At 45.3% G+C, this 23,779-nt stretch overlaps 1 protein-coding gene and 1 long non-coding RNA gene across 6 annotated transcripts in view; one reads left to right on the top strand and one right to left on the bottom strand.

Moving 5' to 3' along the window:
• LOC140430378 (uncharacterized) overlaps window positions 1-22,791 on the top strand; it is a 69,059-nt gene extending 46,268 nt beyond the window's left edge. Inside the window, exon 6 of one of the 3 annotated variants that reach the window (XR_011949399.1) lies at window positions 22,691-22,791. This is a non-coding gene — a long non-coding RNA (uncharacterized lncRNA). Of the gene's footprint in view, window positions 1-9,995; window positions 10,146-22,690 lie in introns of those variants that run through there. The other 2 variants (XR_011949402.1, XR_011949401.1) reach the window with 2 other exon arrangements.
• The window catches only part of LOC140430375 (uncharacterized), a 173,208-nt gene that overhangs the window by 23,574 nt on the left and 125,855 nt on the right, over window positions 1-23,779 (bottom strand). The gene's annotated exons all lie outside the window — the stretch shown is intronic.

The raw sequence follows: 23,779 nt of genomic DNA, 5'->3' as shown, positions 1-23,779 counted from the left end.
CCCTCAGTGTACCTGAACAGGCGCTGGAATGTGGCGACTAGGGGCTTTTCACAGTAACTTAATTGCAGTGTTAATGTAAGCCTACTTGTGACAATAAAGATTATTATTAACTAGCTGACGAGGCAGCCAAAATAATGCGAATGTCACATACACCATCCTGTTCACTGTAGTCCAGTTAACGGCGATAGCTAAGAAAGTTGAAGTATTTGAGCCAACTGCAGATCCAAACACATTCTTTGAGAGTACGAACCAGCAGAGGGTTTTGCATGGTTTAGAAGACATGGAAGAGGTTAGGCTGATATGAATGTTCTTACGCCCAGCAGTACACTCCACACTGCCCAATCCCCAAAACGTAGGAATATTAGAGGAAATCAAGGCGGCAATTTCGACTGCCATGGGATACGATAGAGGGAACTCAGTAGAAACCTAAATAAGTGGGGGCAAAGAAAAGGAGAGCACCCGACGGCATACACCAGTCGTTTGTAAGCTCATTTTACACGAGCCTTTGCACGGTTAGATTGACCCCGGCTGACCGCCCAGAACCGGTCCAATTGGATCCGCAAGCCTATCTCACATGCCATTGAAGTGAGTCGGAATGCATGTGAGAATTCTGACCCAGCCAATAACACCCACATTGAGGTACAGGCGATCAGGAGTATGGTCTGTGACTGGGAGAAGGTGGTGCAAGAGCTAGACAGAGCCAGTGACATAAGAACGGGGAAGATGAACCCTGTTAGAACAAGTCCAAACCCCGACCCAATGTGGGGATTCAATGGGGGGGGGGGGGGGGGGGGGGGGGGAGAGACAGGAATAGAGGGGGTAACTAGAGGTTTCCTACCTTCATACACTCCTCCTACCCCTAGAGGCAGAGATCAACTTGGGGGGGACCCACAGAGAAGATGTTACGACTGTAGCCGGCCACGCCATTATGTTAAAGAATGTAGTGCACCTCGCCAACAGCCACAGAAGCAGTTATCAGAGCAGAGATCTAGCCCATGCCACAGGAGGGACTGACCGGACAGGCCGCGGGGGTACTAGTGGGGGAAACTGGTAATCCATTCAAAGTGTATCCCAGGACACAGATCTGAGGATATGACGGCGTCAGGCCTCACTGGTTGGGTGTGTAGCGCCAGATGGGATAGCGTAGGATGACCCCTAGTAAACGGCGAAGTAGGCGGCAAATCCTGTCAAATTCCTGTGTGACACTGGGGGTTCCGCATGACCCTGAACACATCCAGAGAAATCGGTACATCAGGGCACACATGATTCAGCACAATGGTTCAGTTACATCTTTGGGCTAAATTAATTGACCATTCTCACAGAACACCCACCCCCGCCCCGCACACAGTTACTGATGGATGGCCAGATTAAAGACAGGCAATTAGTCAAAACCGTTTAGGGGAACACATCCCAATAAATAATCTCTTAAACATTCCAGTGATTAGCAGTAGCAGTGATTAGCAGTAGCAGAAAATACCTTTGTTGAGAAGTACTTAAATTTAAACATTGCTCAGAACGGAGAAGGGAGAAATTCTGATTCTATCGGTAACTTGAGGCCGGCAAACAACCAGTGCTGGTTTTGTCCTCCGAATTGACACGCCAAGTAGATTTCTCTAAAAACTATTCACTCCCAGAAGTAGTTTCACCGAGGACAGGGTCAAGATGCCCCAAACTCAAATGATGAGCAATTGGAGTACGCTTTCAGCCCCACCTTTTGGTTCAATTTCAAACAAATTTGGTTCCCACTTACACAAACATTGGGATGTCGCTGTTTGCTTTCAAACTCGTTCAAGTGGAAATGTCATGTCACTGGTATCGTCAAGCTGGTTATAAAGTATTGTAATGAATTACAGCGGACACCAATTCCAATTCAGACTTCAACATCCTATGTTAGCTCTTCAGCACAAAGTGGAGTGAAAGATCATTTTGTACAATCGTGATGCATTTTACTTTCTCAATCTAGATCCTTGTCAACATGGGCCCACTTCATTAAGTTAACTTCCAGTGCCAGATTCACTCAAGCAGAACACAACGATGGTTATTGTGAAAAAATGGTTAAATCTTACATTGAAGCTTTCAAGGGCAGCACGGTAGCATTGTGGATAGCACAATTGCTTCACAAATTGCTTCACAGCTCCAGGGTCCCTGGTTCGATTCTGGCTTGGGTCACTGTCTGTGCGGAGTCTGCACGTTCTCCCCGCGTGTGCGTGGGTTTCCTCCAGGTGCTCCGGTTTCCTCCCACAGTCTAAAGATGTGCAGGTTAGGTGGATTGGCCATGCTAAAATTGCCCTTAGTGTCCAAATTTGCCTTTAAGTGTTGGGTGGGATTACTGGGTTATGGGGATAGTGTGGAGGTGCGGACCTTGGGTAGGATGCTCCTTCCAAGAGCCGGTGCAGACTCGATGGGCCGAATGGCCTCCTTCTACACTGTAAATTCTGTGATCTGTGAAGACTCTAGTGGAGCAAATAACTCCAATTTTGTTTGTAAAGCAGATATTTGAGGGCGGATAATTTTACTTACCTTTCTTAATATTAAATGAATCTTGTGATTGATGACATTAAACATTTTTGCTGCGTTTTTAAGTAAGGCATTCGCCCCAAAGTGTCTATCTGATTGGAACCATATGCCTGCCTGAAGAGACATTAAGAAGGATAAGAAGGGCAGCACGGTAGCATTGTGGATAGCACAATTGCTTCACAGCTCCAGGGTCCCAGGTTCGATTCCCGGCTTGGGTCACTGTCTGTGCGGAGTCTGCACATCCTCCCCGTGTGTGCGTGGGTTTCCTCCGGGTGCTCCGGTTTCCTCCCACAGTCCAAAGATGTGCGGGTCAGGTGAATTGGCCACGCTAAATTGCCCATAGTGTCCAAAATTGCCCTTAGTGTTGGGCGGGGTTACTGGGTTATGGGGATAGGGTGGAGGTGTGGACCTTGGGTAGGGTGCTCTTTCCAAGAGCCGGTGCAGACTCGATGGGCCGAATGGCCTCCTTCTGCACTGTAAATTCTATGATTCTATGATTCAATGAGATCTTAACTATTATGAGGTATTGTCAAACATACAATTATGAGCCTGTTCAATGGAAAACAAAAAATTAGGAGGGATGTAAAACAGACTGCTGAAAAAAAAGCCATGTTGAAGCTGTTTGTTTTGCACTCATCAAGGCATTTGCAAGAATACCAAATGGAAAGAGAATAACAATTTATACTTCATGAGAAGAGAGTGTTGCTTGGGAGAGGCATTGCCATGGAGAATGCATCTGATGACTGGCAGTTAACATTTTCCGAAGTTCAAAATCTCTCTCTTTTTCCTTCTGATCTGCTGTGGCCACTGTCTCTCTTTCCCTTTCTTCTGCCATTTCCACTCTCTTACCTTCGCACTGCCATTGCCACTCTTTTTCTATCTTTTCCTTTTAATTGCAATTCAAGCGGTTTTGTTTCTTTATCATGTTACAACAGTTATGGCAGGGGGGTGGGCACGGGAGCAATAGGTCAGAAGGTGAGAGCATTGAGGGAGAACTAGGGAATAGGGACAGTGTGGCTCTGAGGCAGAGCAGACGGGGAGAAGTTGCTGAACACAGCGGGTCTGGTGGCCTGAAGTGCATATGTTTTAATGCAAGGAGCATTACGGGTAAGGCAGATGAACTTAGAGCTTGGATTACTACTTGGAACTATGATGTTGTTGCCATTACAGAGACCTGGTTGAGGGAAGGGCAGGATTGGCAGCTAAACGTTCCAGGATTTAGATGTTTCAGGCGGGATAGAGGGGGATGTAAAAGGGGAGGCGGAGTTGCGCTACTTGTTCGGGAGAATATCACAGCTATACTGCGAGAGGACACCTCTGAGGGCAGTGAGGCTATATGGGTAGAGATCAGGAATAAGAAGGGTGCAGTCACAATGTTGGGGGTATACTACAGGCCTCCCAACAGCCAGCGGGAGATAGAGGAGCAGATAGGTAGACAGATTTTGGAAAAGAGTAAAAACAACAGGGTTGTGGTGATGGGAGACTTCAACTTCCCCAATATTGACTGGGACTCACTTAGTGCCAGGGGCTTAGACGGGGCGGAGTTTGTAAGGAGCATCCAGGAGGGCTTCTTAAAACAATATGTAAACAGTCCAACTAGGGAAGGGGCGGTACTGGACCTGGTATTGGGGAATGAGCCCGGCCAGGTGGTAGATGTTTCAGTAGGGGAGCATTTTGGTAACAGTGACCACAATTCAGTAAGTTTTAAAGTACTGGTGGACAAGGATAAGAGTGGTCCGAGGATGAATGTGCTAAATTGGGGGAAGGCTAATTATAACAATATTAGGCGAGAACTGAAGAACATAGATTGGGGGCGGATGTTTGAGGGCAAATCAACATCTGACATGTGGGAGGCTTTCAAGTGTCAGTTGAAAGGAATACAGGACAGGCATGTTCCTGTGAGGAAGAAAGATAAATACGGCAATTTTCGGGAACGTTGGATGACGAGTGATATTGTAGGCCTCGTCAAAAAGAAAAAGGAGGCATTTGTCAGGGCTAAAAGGCTGGGAATAGACGAAGCCTGTGTGGCATATAAGGAAAGTAGGAAGGAACTTAAGCAAGGAGTCAGGAGGGCTAGAAGGGGTCATGAAAAGTCATTGGCAAATAGGGTTAAGGAAAATCCCAAGGCTTTTTGCACGTACATAAAAAGCAAGAGGGTAGCCAGGGAAAGGGTTGGCCCACTGAAGGATAGGCAAGGGAATCTATGTGCGGAGCCAGAGGAAATGGGCGAGGTACTAAATGAATACTTTGCATCAGTATTCACCAAAGAGAAGGAATTGGTAGATGTTGAGTCTGGAGAAGGGGGTGTAGATAGCCTGGGTCACATTGTGATCCAAAAAGACGAGGTGTTGGGTGTCTTAAAAAATATTAAGGTAGATAAGTCCCCAGGGCCTGATGGGATCTACCCCAGAATACTGAAGGAGGCTGGAGAGGAAATTGCTGTGGCCTTGACAGAAATCTTTGGATCCTCGCTGTCTTCAGGGGATGTCCCGGAGGACTGGAGAATAGCCAATGTTGTTCCTCTGTTTAAGAAGGGTAGCAAGGATAATCCCGGGAACTACAGGCCGGTGAGCCTTACTTCAGTGGTAGGGAAATTACTGGAGAGAATTCTTCGAGACAGGATCTACTCCCATTTGGAAGCAAATGGACGTATTAGTGAGAGGCAGCACGGTTTTGTGAAGGGGAGGTCGTGTCTTACTAACTTGATAGAGTTTTTCGAGGAGGTCACTAAGATGATTGATGCAGGTAGGGCAGTAGATGTTGTCTATATGGACTTCAGTAAGGCCTTTGACAAGGTCCCTCATGGTAGACTAGTACAAAAGGTGAAGTCACACGGGATCAGGGGTGAACTGGCAAGGTGGATACAGAACTGGCTAGGCCATAGAAGGCAGAGGGTAGCAATGGAGGGATGCTTTTCTAATTGGAGGGCTGTGACCAGTGGTGTTCCACAGGGGTCAGTGTTGGGACCTTTGCTGTTTGTAGTATATATAAATGATTTGGAGGAAAATGTAACTGGTCTGATTAGTAAGTTTGCAGACGACACAAAGGTTGGTGGAATTGCGGATAGCGATGAGGACTGTCTGAGGATACAGCAGGATTTAGATTGTCTGGAGACTTGAGCGGAGAGATGGCAGATGGAGTTTAATCCGGACAAATGTGAGGTAATGCATTTTGGAAGGTCTAATGCAGTTAGGGAATATACAGTGAATGGTAGAACCCTCAAGAGTATTGAAAGTCAAAGAGATCTAGGAGTACAGGTCCACAGGTCATTGAAAGGGGCAACACAGGTGGAGAAGGTAGTCAAGAAGGCATACGGCATGCTTGCCTTCATTGGCCGGGGCATTGAGTATAAGAATTGGCAAGTCATGTTGCAGCTGTATAGAACCTTAGTTAGGCCACACTTGGAGTATAGTGTTCAATTCTGGTCGCCACACTACCAGAAGGATGTGGAGGCTTTAGAGAGGGTGCAGAAGAGATTTACCAGAATGTTGCCTGGTATGGAGGGCATAAGCTATGAGGAGCGATTGAATAAACTCGGTTTGTTCTCACTGGAACGAAGGAGGTTGAGGGGCGACCTGATAGAGGTATACAAAATTATGAGGGGCATAGACAGAGTGGATAGTCAGAGGCTTTTCCCCAGGGTAGAGGGGTCAATTACTAGGGGGCATAGGTTTAAAGTGAGAGGGGCAAGGTTTAGAGTAGATGTACGAGGCAAGTTTTTTACGCAGAGGGTAGTGGGTGCCTTGAACTCGCTACCGGAGGAGGTAGTGGAAGCAGGGACGATAGGGACATTTAAGGGGCATCTTGACAAATATATGAATAGGATGGGAATAGAAGGATACGGACCCAGGAAGTGTAGAAGATTGTAGTTTAGTCGGGCAGTATGGTCGGCACGGGCTTGGAGGGCCGAAGGGCCTGTTCCTGTGCTGTACATTTCTTTGTTCTTTGTTCTTTAGTTTCATTTGTAATTGAATTTTTGCTCATTCCAACGATTCAGACTGGCAAATTTAAATGTTGAGCTATCGCTTGAATTGTCCCCATTTTCCTCACCCCTTCAGAAAGAAAAAGCTTTGTATTATCTGCCCTTTGTAAACCACCCAGAGTGACCTCTTCAACACCCAGGAAACTCTTAGCCACTGGAAGAGCCATCTTACCAGTCACTCCTTATTCAAACTGATAAGCATATCAACACCTGAAAGAAAGCACTAGCCCCTCACATTCGCTGTCTTTTAGTTCAATAATCCCAAGCCAAACAAGGAATTAGACTTTTTAATACCAGACAAGCCCCCAATTTTTTTTAGGATGCCAGAACAGACCCCAACCTTTGTTAGGATACCGCATAAGAACCCCAAACAACTTTTCAATTTGTAAAACCTGTGAGGAAAGGATACTTCACCCCAGGGATGATGACTCTAATCAATATGTACATTTTATGTTAAAACAAACTTTAATTTAAACACAGAATGAACCACATTATCAATTGCTTTATAATTAACAGTTAATCAGTTCTGAAATAAAAGAAAAAAAAAGTTAAACTTTTGACCTGTACCTTCACTATAAATATTCCAATCAATTAACCTCAATACAGTTCAAATGTCACTTATAAATACAGTTAACAAAACAGGTTACTTGCTTATATGTGCAGACCTTTGGAGAGAGAGAGAGAGAGAGAGAGAGAGAGAGAGAGAGAGAGAGCGAGAGAGAGGGAGAGAGGAGAGCGAGAGAGGAGAGCGAGAGAGAGAGAGAGAGAGAGCGAGAGAGAGAGAGAGAGAGATCATTTTCAGGAACCTGAAAATCCTTTTGGCTTGTCAGACACAAATACTCAATCTAACAGCATTTAGCAAAACTACAAACAGACAGCAAGACGGACCTGGCTCCTCCCATTAATTCCTCATCTGTACCCCATTGCCTGCTTAGTTAGGACTAAAGACAATCCCTCAAATGAAATGAAATGAAAATCGCTTATTGTCACAAGTAGGCTTCAAATGAAGTTACTGTGAAAAGCCCCTAGTCGCCACATTCCGGCGCCTGTTCAGGGAGGTTGGTATGGGAATTTTACCATGCTGCTGGCCTGTCTTGGTCTGCTTTCAAAGCCAGCGATTTAGCCCTGGGTTAAACCAGCCCCTATCTACGCTCCAAGGAAGCTCCAGCAAGCAAAACAATATTCCATTAGCCATCTCTCAGAAAACAAGTAAATGTCTAAAATCAATCATTATCTCACCTTTTATGACTCCTTAATTACAGCTTTGGTAGACATACTATCTGTGCGAGTTTAAAAACAAGGTTTTTAATAAAATTACTTCCACAATGATGAAATATGACTTAGAACAATTTCTACATTCATCACAGAAGACAATGCTCTGGGGGAATGAACCAAAGCATGGCGGCTGCCTTGTTCAATCAAAACGAGTGCAGTGCGCGTGTACATGTTCTTCCTTTATAGTCGGTATGCTTGGAAATGTCTTGATGTGTGCTGGACAAAAAGCTTCAACATGACTCTTTCAGCAATATTCAAGTTCTGCATTACCAGACTGGTAATTGAAGTTGGAATCTTACAGGAAGTTCCAAGTTGATACAATGGGAGTTAATTGCCTTTAGGTCCTGCAGCAGAATTTTAAAAAGAGAAAAATGCCTGAATTTGAGATCATGCAGGATGGGGTGCTCTGACAGAAACCGGTCAGCAAGCAAGTGATATTGAAAAAAAACCGCAACTGTGACAACATTAAATGCACTTGAAGGAGAAGTCAAATTTGTAAGCATCATATATTCATGTGCATACATCCTCTGCAACTCATCACTTCTACATTGACTAAACAAATGGTGTCAATGATAACTTGCAGCGGCAGTGTAATCACACAATCAATCATGTTTAGTGTCTCTCCCGAATGAGAGGAACATTAACCTCACGTGGCGGGCAACATGTACTTCTGTCCCGGAACAGGTCAGACCAAAAAATAATCAGGATTCAGCAAGCCTCATTAGCAAAGCTGAGCTTCGCTACTGGAACATGAAAAATGGGTCCCAACAGCAGCGATCACCATTACTTCGTAATTTATCTTCCAAATGTAAATAAAGTTCTGCTAGTTCATTCATTGAAGATGCACTGCTTTCACAAAAATGTACTTGGCAAACTTTTTGCAGAGGGCAAGAGCCGTGCATCATTTTAGATATGACATGTAAGCAGCTCAATGAATAATTTTATCTCATGTGATTTATGTTAATTATGCTCAGCGAATTGTGAGAGGATTCATCACTAAATTCTCCTCGTTGACATTTCATATCATTGCAAAGGTGCAAAGCTTAGAAGAGCCAACCAACTCTCCCAGATCAATAACATCGTCTGAAAAGGGGCGCCATGGTGGCAAAGTGGTCAGCACTACTGCCTCACAGCGCCAGGGACCCGGGTTCAATTCCGGCCTCGGGTGACTGTCTGTGTGGAGTTTGTACGTTCTTCCCGTGCCTGCGTGGGTTTCCTCCGGGTACTTCGGTTTCCTCCCACAGTCCAAAGATGCGTGGGTTAGGTGGATTGGTCATGATAAATTGCCCCTTCGTGTCCAGGGATGTGCCGGTTAGGTTACGGGATTGGGGCCATGTCGACACTCAAATGTGCAGTGCGATCATTCGAAGAGTTGGTGCAGAGTTGATGGGCCGAATGGCCTCCTTCTGCACTGTAGCGTTTCTATGAATTAGGAGCAGGACACTTGGCCCCTTGGGCCTGCTCACTCATTCAATAAAGTCATGACTGATTCACATTCCCACCTACACTTGATTACCTTTCACCCCCTTGTTAATCAAGAATCTATCTCGCTTTGCCTTAAAAATATTCAAAGACTCCACTGCCACGGCCACTGAGGAAGTGAGTTCCAGAGACTCTCGGCCCTCTGAGAAAAAAAAATCCTCGTCACTCTTAAATGGATGTCTCCTTATTTTTAAACAGTGACCCCTAGTTCTAGGTCCACATACAAGAGGAAACATCGTCTCCATATCTACCCTGGCAATGCCCCTTAGGATCTTGCATGTTTCATCAAGTTGGCTCGTACTCTTCCAACAAGTTGAGCCGATCCAGCCTTTCCACATAAGTCAACCCACCCATTCCAGGTATTAGTCTAGTAAATAATAAAATACAGATATACTCCTGATCACTGAACCACCTTTCGTTCATACAGCACCTTTCACAAACCTATGTGTTCCAGGTGTTTGTTTCACAGCAAAGGACTTGTGAAACTCGTCAATGCTATGATGCAGTGCTTTTCAAACATTTTATCAAACGACCCATTTTTGCAAAATGGCTGCCTCTCGTCACCCACGCCAAGGTATAGATTCAATAGACAATAGATTCTCCACAGTTACTTTTTAAAACATGTTCATTATTGGCACTTCTGTATTATTAAATGTGAAAAATTATAAATGAAAATATATTTTCTATTTTTGTTATTATTTGGAGATCTGAATAACATGTAATAAAAATCTCTGCACAGATCAGTGTGTGAGACTTTTGATCGCAGAGTCCTGAGGTGTTTGAAGGGGGAATGAGGCAATTATTGGAGACACGCCTGGATTTTGGGGTGATCGAGAAGGAACGAGACTCACCATTGATCGCAAAGTCAGCCTCACTGAGAGAGTGACTGATCTCAAGAAATGATGTGGAGATGCCGTCGTTGGACTGGGGTGGGCGCAGAAAGAAGTCTGACAACACCAGGTTAAAGTCCAACAGGTTTGTTTCAAATCTCTAGCTTTCGGCGCACAGCTCCTGAGGAATCCAGGTGAATCGGCTCCAGCTCCAGGTGAATCAAATTCACCTGAGGAGGGAGCAGTGCTCCGAAAGCTAGTGATTCGAAACAAACCTGTTGGACTTTAACCTAGTGTTGTAAGACTTCTTACTGATCTCAAGAAAGTGAGCGGAGAGTGGCTCCCCATTTTACATATACATCAAACCCCTTATGGACACACAGCACTACTTGAACTATCGATCTGATTGACAAGGTTAAGAGTAACTGAAACTCAACAGACATCAATAAGATTAACTGTCGCAGAAATTGAACCAACACTGACCACGTTAATGGCAACAGGAATTCAAGATTAATTGACAATGGTAACTGTGGCAGACATTAAACATGCATCCAATTCAGAACGTTAACCCTGAAGTCAGCCTCTGTGTGATCATTGGCTCTGTGCTTCCTCTGAGCTGTACTTAAACAGATGCATTTCCCCCCTGACTGGGATGGATGGAGTTCCCATACCCACACCCGTTGCCCCAGAGTGGGGCTCAGACTGGGGCAAACATAAATCAGCTTTGTGACAATGGACCAATTGAAAGGTGGGGAGATCCTCACAGGATACACAGGAATTGTCTTGCAGAGCTAGATTCTGTACAAGTGAGTACTCCGGCTATGAGTTACTGACTGGGGTACTTGTGGAAACATATTCCAGTCGGCAGTCACTTGGTTTTGGCTGGGGGACGCAGGCCTGGAAAAAAAAAAACATTGCGAAGCCCTGCTGGAAGCTAACGTTGTGCCGAAGGAGTATCTGCAGGAAATAAATTTAAAGATAATTTGTAGGTGCAGGTGCTGACTAACCTGGTTGATCAGCTGCTGCAGAAACGGGAGTGACTGTTGGAGGCTGTGTCGGTGGCAGTGACGGTCACAGTGACCCAGGGAGGCAGAACGTCCATGGCACCAGCCTCTACATCAGCCTCATCTGGCCACACACTGTGTACTGTAGCCAGAATTCACCCAGGGAGGAAAATGGGGAAAATGGTCTGGCGATTCCCCGGATCATTTTTGGAGACCTTTTGGCGATCCATTTTACATCATCCGGCGACCCATCTGTGCATCGCAACCCCCGCTTTGAAAAACACTGTTGCAATGCCACCGGCAGCCATTTTGCAGACAAGTGAAGTCCCACAAGTAGCTGCTGACATAATGACTTGATAATCTGTATAACCAGTTAAACTAACCAATTGAGAGATACGTATTGACCAGGACAAAGTGCCCCTTTGCTCTTCTTCACAATAAGTCATGGCGCATTTTACATCCGCCCAAGAGGACAGATGGGCCTCACTTTAACATTTCGCACAAAAGATGAAACATTGTTTTTTTTTCTAATCCGCCCAGTCAGGAGCCAATATGTCACTAATGTTTTGCCAAGGAGAAAGAGAGAAAAGGGAAGGGACATTGAAACACAAAAGGAAGAATGAGGCACTGGAGCGAGTGCAGAGAAGATTCATGGGGCTGCTTCGAGGGATGAGGAACCTCAGTTCCACAGACTGATCGGAGAAGTTGGGACTGCTTTCCTTGGAGGAGAGGGTTAAGAGGAGATTTGATAGGAGGCGTTTTCAAAATCATGAGGGGTGTGGACAGAGTAGGTGGGGAGAAAGTGTCCCACTGGTGGACAGATCGGAGCCAGAGGGTACAGATTTCAGATAATTGGCAGAAGAAGCAAGTGGCGAGGATTTGGAATGCACTGCTTGAGTGTCGTGGAGGCAGATTCAACGGAGGCTTTCACCAGGGGAATTTGATCATGATCTGAAAAGGGGAACGTTTTCACGGCTATGGGAGAAGACAGGTGGGTGGAGAGTGGGGGAGGGGGGGGGGGGTGGCAATAAGTCACCAGTTGAACGGCTTCTCCAGGGAGCCAGCATGGACACTAAGGGTCAAATGGCCTCATGCTGTACTGTAACCAATTCTTTGCCCTTTTGCAAACATTCCTTTCCCGGTTTCACATTTTGACGCGTCAACTCACCTGAATACACGCCATGAAATGTTAAGTTATTGCAGGAATTTCATTCCAATTCCAACCCAGTACACATAGTGCTTGGAATTCATAGACCCGAAGTTTGACACGGTCACCGTGACCAAGTCGAACATCGTTTTTTTTTTTTTTGCACATCAAACAAGGAGCAGATGGCAAAAATCACAGCATGATACAGGACAGGAGGTGGATATCCGTCCCATATTCCCGGGCCACGAGAGATGAATCCATTGACTGGCACCCCACTAACGAGCAACATGTCCCCATGGCTTGCTGTAGATCTCAGGAACGTAAACTCACTTGTCTCAGATTCAACTCGGATTGCCAACACCCTCTTTGGATTGAAAAACAAATGTGGTGAGAGAGAGAGAGAGGAATTTGAGACTGAACTGTGTTTCTCATCTTCGTGACCTAAAGAAAGCAAGTTACAGGAAATTACTTAAAATGTTTGAAAACTGCCACTTAAGTGGGTCTAAGAATGTATTCCCGAATCATTCTGTACACAGGAATGTCACCCCGAATCTTAAGAGCAGCAATATTGTCACACTTGAAATGAAATGTAAATCGCTTATTGCCACAAGTAGGCTTCAATGAAGTTACTGTGAAAAGCCCCTAGTCGCCACATTCCGGCGCCTGTTCGGGGAGGCCAGTGCGGGAATTGAACCCGTGCTGCTGGCATTGTTCTGCATTACAAGCCAGCTGTTTAGCCCTCTGTGCTAAACCAGCACACTTCGGCAATTCAGCACTCCTCTGCAATAACTATGGGATTTTTTTTTTTTACGAAACGGGGCTGTAATAGAAGACCACACACAGATTGAACATTTAAAGCTTCTTATTTGATAGCAATTGCAACAAATAAGCAGAACTGCAAGTTTCTACAATTTTCCTTGGAGGGGTGGTGGTGGATCATTAGAGAGGTACCTTTCAACTTAATACACAAAAATTACAGGAATATTCAGCAGGAAATAAAAATTGGGAACCATTTGCTATTTTTCCCAAGATTCAACTTTCCAGATAAACTCCAGAAAGATCCAAACATCACAACAGAGGACCGTGAATCCACACAGTAACTGTGTACTCTATACCACCATGTGAATTGCTCTCTTCCTATAGATAATAGAGTGGATAAATACTGACTGAATTGGGATAAAGGCTTCAACCAATAAGTGGCTTGACTTCCACACAATGAATGAACAGTACACAGTTCAACAGTTGCTCTACACTCGGTTACATATGAAGTGGCAAGGTTGCAACGTGCTTTCTGTCAAAACACAAACCATTAAATACTGGTCATTTCTGTAGCCTCAAACAAGACTTGACTTTGTCTATATACATGTTTCTGGAACCCACCTCTTCATTCACCTGAGGAAGGAGCAGTGCTCCGAAAGCTAGTGATTCAAAACAAACCTGTTGGACTTTAACCTGGTGTTGTAAGGCTTCTTACTGTGCTCACTCCAATCCAACACCGACATCTCCACCTCAAACAAGACTGACCTTACATGGCATGGAACTTAATAAAAAGTTTTGCAGATCCTGGCGTGGCCATCTTTTTATTGAGAACTGCGAATACAAATCTTTGAGATGAAGCCTGTGCCTTCCAAGCTCTCAATGCTATTGGGTATGAGCAAATCTTCTTTTACATTACTCAAATTCTGTCACTGAACTCAAGATTGAAGGCCTGTTCCTTAATGTTTGATTTGAGTTTCTTGTAGTTGGTCGTTACATTGAGTGAATTGAACAGAGTGATTTTTTAATAGAGCGGGATGTCCAATAATACAAGATGTAAAGCTTTGCTGACAATATTCCAAAAAATTCAGGATTACAGCACATAGACCCTCTCTCCATCCCAGCCAATTAACCGCTGCAGTGACGAATGTGATATAAAATAGTTACTTTAGAGATACTAGTTAATGTAATGTAGAAATAAGCCACTTTGATTCTGGCAGTTAGGGACAAAGGGATTTGAGACCGCATGGAAAAAGCAGGAAGAGGTGTGTCTATGAGAGTGATGCTGCATTGATAGGGGCCAGAGAAAGGGATTGGAAGTGAGCCAATCAGAATAGATCAAACAGGTCAGGAGGGACATAGGCTGACCTATGGGCGTCGTGTATGTGAAACTTGATACCATTTGAATTGATTTTGCAGAGATCCTTTTGTCTCTTTGTTCAGTCGCTTTCTGGAGTGTAAGAGGCTGGATGTCTCTTATGTTTCTGTAAGATGAATTAAGCTTGCAAGCTAAATAAATAACTTCTTTTTACGTGCAAATCCATCTCAACTTTTATTGAGGCCAGACTGACAGAGAAAGAAATTTGGGAATCAACAGCAGAACTCCATTGTACGGCCCAACTTAAATATACACTTGGAGGATCTTGAGGCCATTAAACCCCTCAAACTTCAAGCATTCAATAAGATTATGGCTAACTTTTTAAAAATTCATTCTTGAGATGTGTTAGGGCAGCACGGTGGCACAGTGGGTTAGCACTGCTGCCTACTGCGCTGAGGACCCGGGTTCGCATCCCGACCCTGGGTCACTGTCCGTGTGGAGTTTGCACATTCTCCCCATGTCTGCCTGGGTTTCACCCAAAGATGTGCAGGGTAGGTGGATTGGCCACATTAAATTGCCCCTTAATTGGAAAAAATAATTGGGTACTTGGAAATTTAAAAAAAAAAATTAAAAAATTCTTGGGATGTGGCAGTCTCTGGTTGGGCCAACATTTGTTGCCTATTCCTAACTACCCTTTAACGGAGTGGTTTGCTAGGCTACTTCAGTGTGGGGGGCAGGGGGGGAGGGGAGGGATGAGTTAAGAGTCAACCGCATCGCTGTGTGGGCTTGGAGTCACATGCAGGCCAGACCGGGTAGGGATGGCAGATTTCCTTCCCTGAAGGTTATTAGTGAACCAGATATGTGTTGTTTTTGTTTTACAACAATTGGCAATGGTTTCATGGTCATCGATAGACTTTTAACTCGAGATTTTTATTGCATTCAAACTTCACCATCTGCCGTGGTGGGATTCAAATCCGGTATCCCAGAGGAACCTGGCCGAGTTACCTCCGTGCATCCTGCAGATGGTACGCACGGCTGCGACTGTTCAGTGGTGGAGGGATTAAATGGTTGTGGCAGGGGTAATAATCAAGCAAGCTGCTTTGTCCTGGTTGGTGTGGAGCTTCGAGTGTTGTAGCTGCACTCATCCAGGCAAGTGGGGACTATTCCATTACACTCCTGACTTTTGCGTTGTAGATGGTGGACAGGCTTTTGTGGGTTCAGGAGGCTAGTTACTCGCCGTAGGATTCCTATTCTTTGACTTGCCCTGGTAGCCACAGTATTAATATGGTTATTCAGGTTCAGTTTCTGATCAAGTTAACCTCCAGGATGTTGACTGCAGGGAATCCAGCGATGGTAATGTCATTGAACGTCAAGGGGCGATGGTTAGATCCTCTCTTGGTAACTGAGAGGATCTAATCACCTCTCAAGGTGGCTGTCTGGCACTTGTGTGGCTCGAATGTTACTTGCCACTTGTCAGCCCAAGCCTGGTTATTGTCCCGGTCTTGCTGCATTTGGACATGGACTGCTTCATGGGTTCGAGAGCTTCAAGTGTTTAGGTGTACAGATCACCAACAACCTGTCCTGGTTCCCCCCATGCTGACACTACAGTTAAGAACACCCACCAACCTTCTCAGAAGACTAAGGGAATTTGGCATGTCAGTTACAACTCTCACCAACTTCTACAGAAGCACCATAGAAAGCATTCTTTCTGGTTGTATCACAGCTTGGTATGGAACCTGCTCTGCCCAAGACCGCAGGAAACTACAAAAGGTCGTCAATGTAGCTCAATCCATCACGCAAACAAACCTCCCATCCATTGGCTCTATCTATAATTCCCGCTGCCTCGGAAAGGCAGCCAGCATAATTAAGCACCCACGCACCTCGGACATACTCTCTTCCACCATCTTCCCTCAGGAAAAAGATACCAAAGTTTGAGGTCACGTACCATCCGACTCAAGAACAGCTTCTTCCCTGCTGCCATCAGACTTTTGAATGGACCTACCTCGTATGAAGTTGATCTTTTCTCTACACCTTGCTATAACTGTAACATTATATTCTGCAGTCTCTCCTTCCTTCCCTATGTACGGTGTGCATGGTTTGTACAGCATGCAAGAAACAATACTTTTCACTGTATACTAATACATGTGACAATATTAAATCAAATCAAATCAAATCATTATCGGAGGAGTGGCGAATGGTGCTGAACATTGTGCAGTCAACTGCGAACAGTCCCACTTCTGACCTTATGAAGAAAGGGAGGTCACTGATGAAGCAGCTGAAGATGGTGTGCAGAGGACACTACCTTGAGGAACTCCTGCAGTGATGTCCTGGAGCTGAGAATGACCTCAAACCACCACAACTTTCCATTTTGCCAGGTATGACTCCAACCAGCTTTCCCCCTGATTCCCAGTTTTGCTAGGGCTCCTTGATGCCATACTCGGTCAAATGCTGCCTTGATATCAAGGGCAGTCACTCTCACCTCACCTCTGGCACTCAGCTCTTTTGTCCATATTTGAACCAAGGCTGTAATGAGGTCAGGAACTAAGTGAACCTGGCGGAACCCAAACTGAGCGTCCGTGAGCAGGTTACTGCTGATAAAGTGCCACTTGATAACACTGTTGATGACCCCTTCCATCACTTTGCTGAGAACATAAAGCAGACTGATACGGCGGTAAGTGGCTGGGTTAGATTTGTCCTGCTTCTTGTGTACAGTACACATCTGGGCAATTTTCTAAATTGCCGGGTAGATGCCAGGTGTTATAGCTGTACTGGAACAACGTGGCTGGGGGTACAGGAAGTTCTGGAGCACAAGTCTTCAGTACTATTGCCAGAATATTGTCAGGGCCCATCGCCTTTACAGTATCCAGTGCCTTCAGCCGCTTCTTGATATCACAAGGAGTGAATTGCATTGGCTGAAGACTAACATCTGTGATGCTTGGGTCTTCCAAAAGAGACCAAGATGGATCATCCACTTAGCACTTCAAATGCTTCAGCCTGCCTTTTGCACAGACATGCTGGGCTCCTCAATCATTGAGCCTGGGGATACTTGTGGAGCCTTCTCCTCTGTGAGTTGTTTAATTGTCCACCACCATTCATGGGTGGATGTGGCAGGACTGCAGAGCTTAGATCTGATGCATTTGTTGTGGAATCGCTTAGCTCTATTATTTGCTGCTCAGGATGTTTGGCACACAAGTAGTCCTGCATTGTGTAAGTGCCGCTCCAACAACACTCAAGAAGCTCAACACAATCCAAGACAAAGCAACCTGTTTGACTGGCACCACATTTTACACCTCAAACATTCGCCCCCTCTACCACCGATGCACAGTGGCAGTAGTGTGTACCGTCCGTAAGATGTACTGCAGCAACGTTCCTTCAACAGCACCTTCTAAACCCGCGCCCGCGACCTTCTAGAATGACAAGGGCAGCAGATGCATAGGAACAGCACCGCCTTCATGTTCCAATGCAGTCCACTCGCTATCCTGATGAGGAAATATATCACCGTACCTTCACTGTCACTGGGTCAAAATCCTGGAACCCTTCTTTGCACAAATGTGGGTGTGCCTACACCACATCGACACAAAATGACTAAGCACTTCCCAAAACATGGGAAAATGCAATAACAGCTCAAACAGAAAGGGTTCCATCCAAACAAATTCTGTGACCATCTGATCAAACTGGCAAAGGAATTCAACAGACAATTTCAGGAGTTAGACAAGATGGAACAAATCACTGTTTGTCTCAAATCCGTTTCTTCAAGTGGACATTGGAGAACTGACAGCACCATTTCAGCTGGTGTTTGAACAAAGCTGTGGACTTGACATGAACATCATCACCATGCAAAATGACAAGAGCCGAAAGCTAGGTCAAGGGACAAAGACTTTTGGGGACTTGCAGACAGAGAGAAATCCACTCTTCTGACATCCTGCACACTCAAGGTGAAGGCCTACTTTGGTTCCACACACCTCTCACTAGAGGTGGAGGCTCCACAAATATCCCCTACCTCAATGATCGAGGAGCCACACCTGTGCAAAAGACAAGGCTGAAGCATTCGCAACAATCTTCAGCCAGAAGTTCTGAGTGGATGATCCATCTCGGTCTCCTCTGGAGGTCCCCAGCATCACAGATGTCAGTCTTCAGCCAATACAATTCACTCCCTGTGATACCGCTGCGAGATGGCTTTTTCCCTTGCTGAAATTCACCAAGTGCAAGAATATACTCGTCTCACAGATGCCCATCCTGATGGACTGTACGAGTCTCGCCATCTCAAACTGCGACCAGTCTTCACAGCACTCACAGATAGTGTGCAAGCACAGGTGTCACACTAAGAATAGGTGAGTGTTAGGCATAGCATATATTTCTGCTGGGTTTTAAGAAAGTCGAATTTTCAGGGGAGATCGCGGTGCTGCATTTAGATTCTAAAAGTTATCTAGTGCTTAAAAAGGTTGGAGACCACTGCCTTAGGGAAAATAACTGCAAAACACCACCAAGTCTGAACATTTTCTATTCACCCTTTGTCTCTCGTCCTGGATCCAATTTTTGATGCATACTGCCACTTTCTGTGTAATGACATGGGCTACCATCTTATTAAGCCTCCTGTATGGCACTTTGTCGAATGACTGCCCAAAGTCCCAAAATATTTGGAGAATTAACTTTCTCATGACCTTGTTTCACTCCAGATTGTTGATTTTTGAATCACAAAGAAATGCTGGAAAATTATGTTTACGTACATGTACACACACAATCATGTGAGCAGGTAGCCGGAGAGAAGTCACAGTGGGTGATTGAAGGCTCAGTGAAACATAAAGATTTGGAGTATCTCTTGAGGAGGAAGATGGAATTATGAAGTGGCTCAACAGGGGAGAGATCAAGAAGATGTTTCCGCATGTGCAGGAGACTAAACATGGGGTCATAGTTAGAAGGCAGTCACTCATGAAATCAATTCAGAAGACATCTTTTCACCCTTAAGAGCGATCTGGATGTGGAAAATGCTAACTCATTTCGTAGTTGAGGTGAACAACATAATTGCATTCAAAGGAAGGCTAGGTAAATATGATGGAGAAAGGGACAGAAGAAGCTATGATTGGATAGATTGTAGCAAAGGTAGGTCGAGGTTAAGTGGGGACTAAATACGAGCCCAAACCAGTTGGGTCTGATGGCCTGTTTCTATGCTGAAATTGAGAGGCATTTCTATGTAATATCAAGTTTTTTAATTTGTGCGAAGAATCAAAAGGTGCCTGTTTATTACAAGTAATCTATATCTTGGGCGCGATTCTCCGAGCCCCGCGCCAGGCCGGAGAATCGCCGCAACCGCGACATGCTGCCCCGATGCCACCGCCCAATTCTCCAAGGTGCGGAGAATCGGCGCCATTTGCGCCGGCGGTTTAGGCACGGCGCCCGTCACGGGCCGCCGATTCTCCGGCGGGCCGAGTGGAAACAGCAGAGTCCCGTCGCCGCCGTTCACCCCTGGTCACTGCAGGCGGGAACTTTGCGTGAAGGGTCGGGGGCGGCCTGTGGGGCGGGGAAAAGCGCTCCTTCACCGAGGGGGCCTCGATCCCGTGGCCGGGGCTCACCGATCGGCAGGCCGGCCTCTCCCCCTCCGGGCCTACTTTCTTCCGTTTCCGGCCCCAGAACCCCCGCGCCATGCTGCGTCGGGGTCGGAACGTTGAAGAAGTCCCCCGCGCATGCGCGGGTTGGCGCAGCGCCCAGTTGGCGCCGGGAAGGGAGGCTGGAGCGGTGTGAACCGCTCCAGCGCCGTGCTGGCCCCCTGTGGGGGACAGAATCGGACGTTACCGCGCCCGTTTCGCACCGTGGTGAAACGCGACGGCGTCGACGACGGTGCGAACACTTCGTCTCCATTTTGGAGAATCGCCCCCATATAATTGAATCATGGAGGGGAGATCAGATTGAAACCAATTGCGCAAATAAATACAAAATCTTTCTCATTCCATCGACCACCACATCCCTCACCCTGACTCAACTGTGGGGGAAGGTTCATTGAAAACAGACTGAAATAAAATCCTGCAAAATGGAAGGGGGAGGAGGTAAGTGATGGTCATCCTATTAAAACCAGGCTTCATAATCCGTTCCTGTTGGTAGCGTAAAAGTATTTAGTGTTGATGGGATTTTTCTTTTAGTTTTCATGAATGGGTAGTTGCATGAGTGACGTCTGCAGCAAGCACAGCAAGAATAGGTCTGCAATCTATTTATTGCAATGGCCTCGGGCAGATGTGTCACGGGTACAGATTGGTCCTTGGCCACTCAGCGGTGATGAAACCAGTGTTGCTTGTTCAACAACATAAGGAATCTTTTACTCAATGAAGCATGTGACTATTCCCCAGTCCTCTCGGTCAGTCACACCAGTCGAGTGTGTGGTGTTTTTTATGTTGCTTATTTCAGGATGCTTGGCGTAGTGTTCACAAAGACCACAAAATAGCTTGAACTTAAACAAAGCTAGAAATGTATTAATACTACTAACTTGGATTCAACACCTACTTCTAAATAATAGTTGATTGTTAACATATAAAGGACCTCATCCACAACTAATCTTAATACTGGTATAAACTATGATCTGCTCTAACTCACACTAATAATACTTCTGACTCTCTCTAGCTAACTCCTGGACTACTCTCACCCACAAGGCTTAGCATCAATGCCTTATACACTTGTATTTGTAGCTCCCTCTAGTGGCTACTCTAGACATTTTGTTAACCCTTGCAGTTCTTACAGCTATGATAATGTCACAGAGTGGAGAGAATCTGAAGTTTCTGGTCCGCTGCTGATATGGCTCTAGATCAGGAAAACCTATTAATTAATTGATTAATCCACACGAGAATTTCACAGTATGCTGAGACGAATAATATCTTGCACCACCCATGGCTCCTCTTCAATTTCAACTTTTCCAAAAGGTATTTAATGAGGCTTCCTTATTTTCTCGCGGCTGATTTAGCATACTGGGCTAAATAGCTGGCTTTTAAAGCAGACCAAGGCAGGCCAGTAGAGTGGGTTCAATTCCCGGACCAACCTCCCCGACCAGGCGCAGGAATGTGGCGACTAGGGGCTTTTCACAGTAACTTCATTTGAAGCCTACTTGTGACAATAAGTGATTTTCATTTTCATTTCATATCTATTCCCTTCATAATTTTATATGTTTCTATAAGATCACCCCTCATCCTTCTAAATTCCAACGAGTACAGTCCCAGCCTACTCAACCTCTCCTCGTAATCCAACCCCTTCAGATCTGGGATTAACCTAGTGAATCTCCTCTGCACATCCTCCAGTGCCAGTACGTCCTTTCTCAGGGAAGGAGACCAAAACTGAACACAATACTCCAGGTGTGGCTTCACTAACACCTTATACAATTGCAGCACAACCTCCCTTGTCTTAAACTCCATCCCTCTAGCAATGAAGGACAACATTCCATTCGCCTTCTTAAATCACCTGTTGCACCTGTAAACCAACTTTTGCGACTCATGCATTAGCACATCCAGGTCTCTCTGCACAGCAGCATGTTTTAATATTTTATTATTGAAATAATAATCCCTTTTGCTGTTATTCCTACCAAATTGGATAACCTCACATTTGTCAACATTGTATTCCATCTGCCACACCCTAGCCCATTCACTTAACCTATCCAAATCCGTCTGCAGACTTCTGGTATCCTCTGCACGTTTTGCTTTACCACTCATCTTAGTGTCATCTGCAAACTTGGACACATTGCCCTTGGTCCCCAACTCCAAATCATCTATGTAAATTGTGAACAATTGTGGGCCCAACACTGATCCCTGAGGGACACCACTAGCTACTGATTGCCAACCAGAGAAACACCCATTAATCCCCACTCTTTGCTTTCTATTAATTAACCAATCCTCTATCCATGCTACTACTTTACCCTTAATGCCATGCAGGGAAGCCCACCCAGGATCTTTATTGGCTTTTGCTCGCTGCGACTTAACGCAGTGCAACAATTTAACAATGTGCGCAGAAACACAGAAACAAATGAGCACAGTGATCATTAGCCACGCACATCACTGTCCCCATTTCGGTCAAGCGCACACTCAAGCACATAGAAAATAAACCAGCGTATGGCACGAAGAACATCAATCACGGAGGCTCTGAAGCGAAGGCTGAGAACAAAGTCGGCGTTGGGGGGGTCACAGCACATTACTTTGAAAATCAAGGCCAGTGGTTAATTTATTGGGTATACTTTAGCTGCCTAAAGGCCAGAAGCAGAAAGCTCTGAGCACCTCTCAACAAGGGACTCAGATCAGGTTTCAGGAGCAGTCAATCAAATGAAAGACAATCCTTGTCATTTGCAAGAGGACAAACCCTTCCATGTTCATCAAGATGTTGACAACTGACTGCTTCATTCTTCATTCGCAGGATAATTCTCCAAACATTGGTGGCTTAGTGGTAACTAGGTATGTCAATAACCTAGCACTGAATAGGTTGGAAGATATCATCAATACTTCAAGTGAATAGCAAATGTGTCAAGTCGAATGAATGAAGGTAAGCTGCATTTAGCTTTTATGCTCATCAGTGGGTAAAAAGAAAAGAAAAAGATTCAATCTCTAATCAATTCATTGTGCATTAGCGTCACATTAATTTTGCAGGGTGAGACAGAGTTAAAATTAGGCAGGTATCCGACGGTCGCCAAGTTGCAGCTGCACTGTTTATTGAACTGAAGGCAGATATTGTGTTCGCTTCTGTCAGTCACTCTCCATCTACGCTACTGCCCACAAGAACTAAATATTATCCCAAACACATCAAAGCTTGACAAGATGTTACAACACCAAACGCCGAGCTGTTCCTGGGGTAGTATGTGAAGCAGATCAATTTTCTTCATCCAAATAGGGAAAGAGGGCAAGAAAAATTTGTGTCACTGAGTCATGGAGGTCGACAGCACAGAAAAGGCCCTTCTACCCAGCATGTCCGAGCTGGTCAAAAACCACCACCTAACTATTCAAATCCTACTTCCCAGCCTTTGGCCCATAGCCTTGTATGCCTTGCATTGCAAGTATACATCTAAATACTTAAATGTTATGAGGGTTTCTGCCCTCGCCACCCTTTCAAGCAGCGCATTCTAGACTCCACCATCCTCGGGGTAAAAAAGTTCTCTCACACATCCCCTCTAACCCTTATGTTAAAACTATGCCCCCTGGTTATTGATCCCTCCATCAAGGGGAGAGGCTTCTTCCTGTCGACTCTACTTATGCCCCTCATTATTTTATACATCTCAATCATGTCCCCCCCCCCCCCCTCCCTCAGCCTGCACTGCTCCAAGGAAAACAACCTCAACCCCAGTCTCACCAATCTCTCTTTGAAACTCAAACTCTCCAGTCCAGGCCAAATCTCCTCTGTACCCTTTCCAATGCTATCACATCCCTCTTCTAATGTGAAAAATGAAATGAAAAAATGAAAATGGAATGAAAATCGCTTATTGTCACAAGTAGGCTTCAAATGAAGTTACTG

Source organism: Scyliorhinus torazame, chromosome 10 (assembly GCF_047496885.1).
Source record: "Scyliorhinus torazame isolate Kashiwa2021f chromosome 10, sScyTor2.1, whole genome shotgun sequence".
NCBI lineage: Eukaryota > Metazoa > Chordata > Chondrichthyes > Carcharhiniformes > Scyliorhinidae > Scyliorhinus > Scyliorhinus torazame.
The sequence above is the reverse complement of the archived record's forward strand: the minus strand, read 5'-3'. Positions and strand labels throughout refer to the sequence as shown.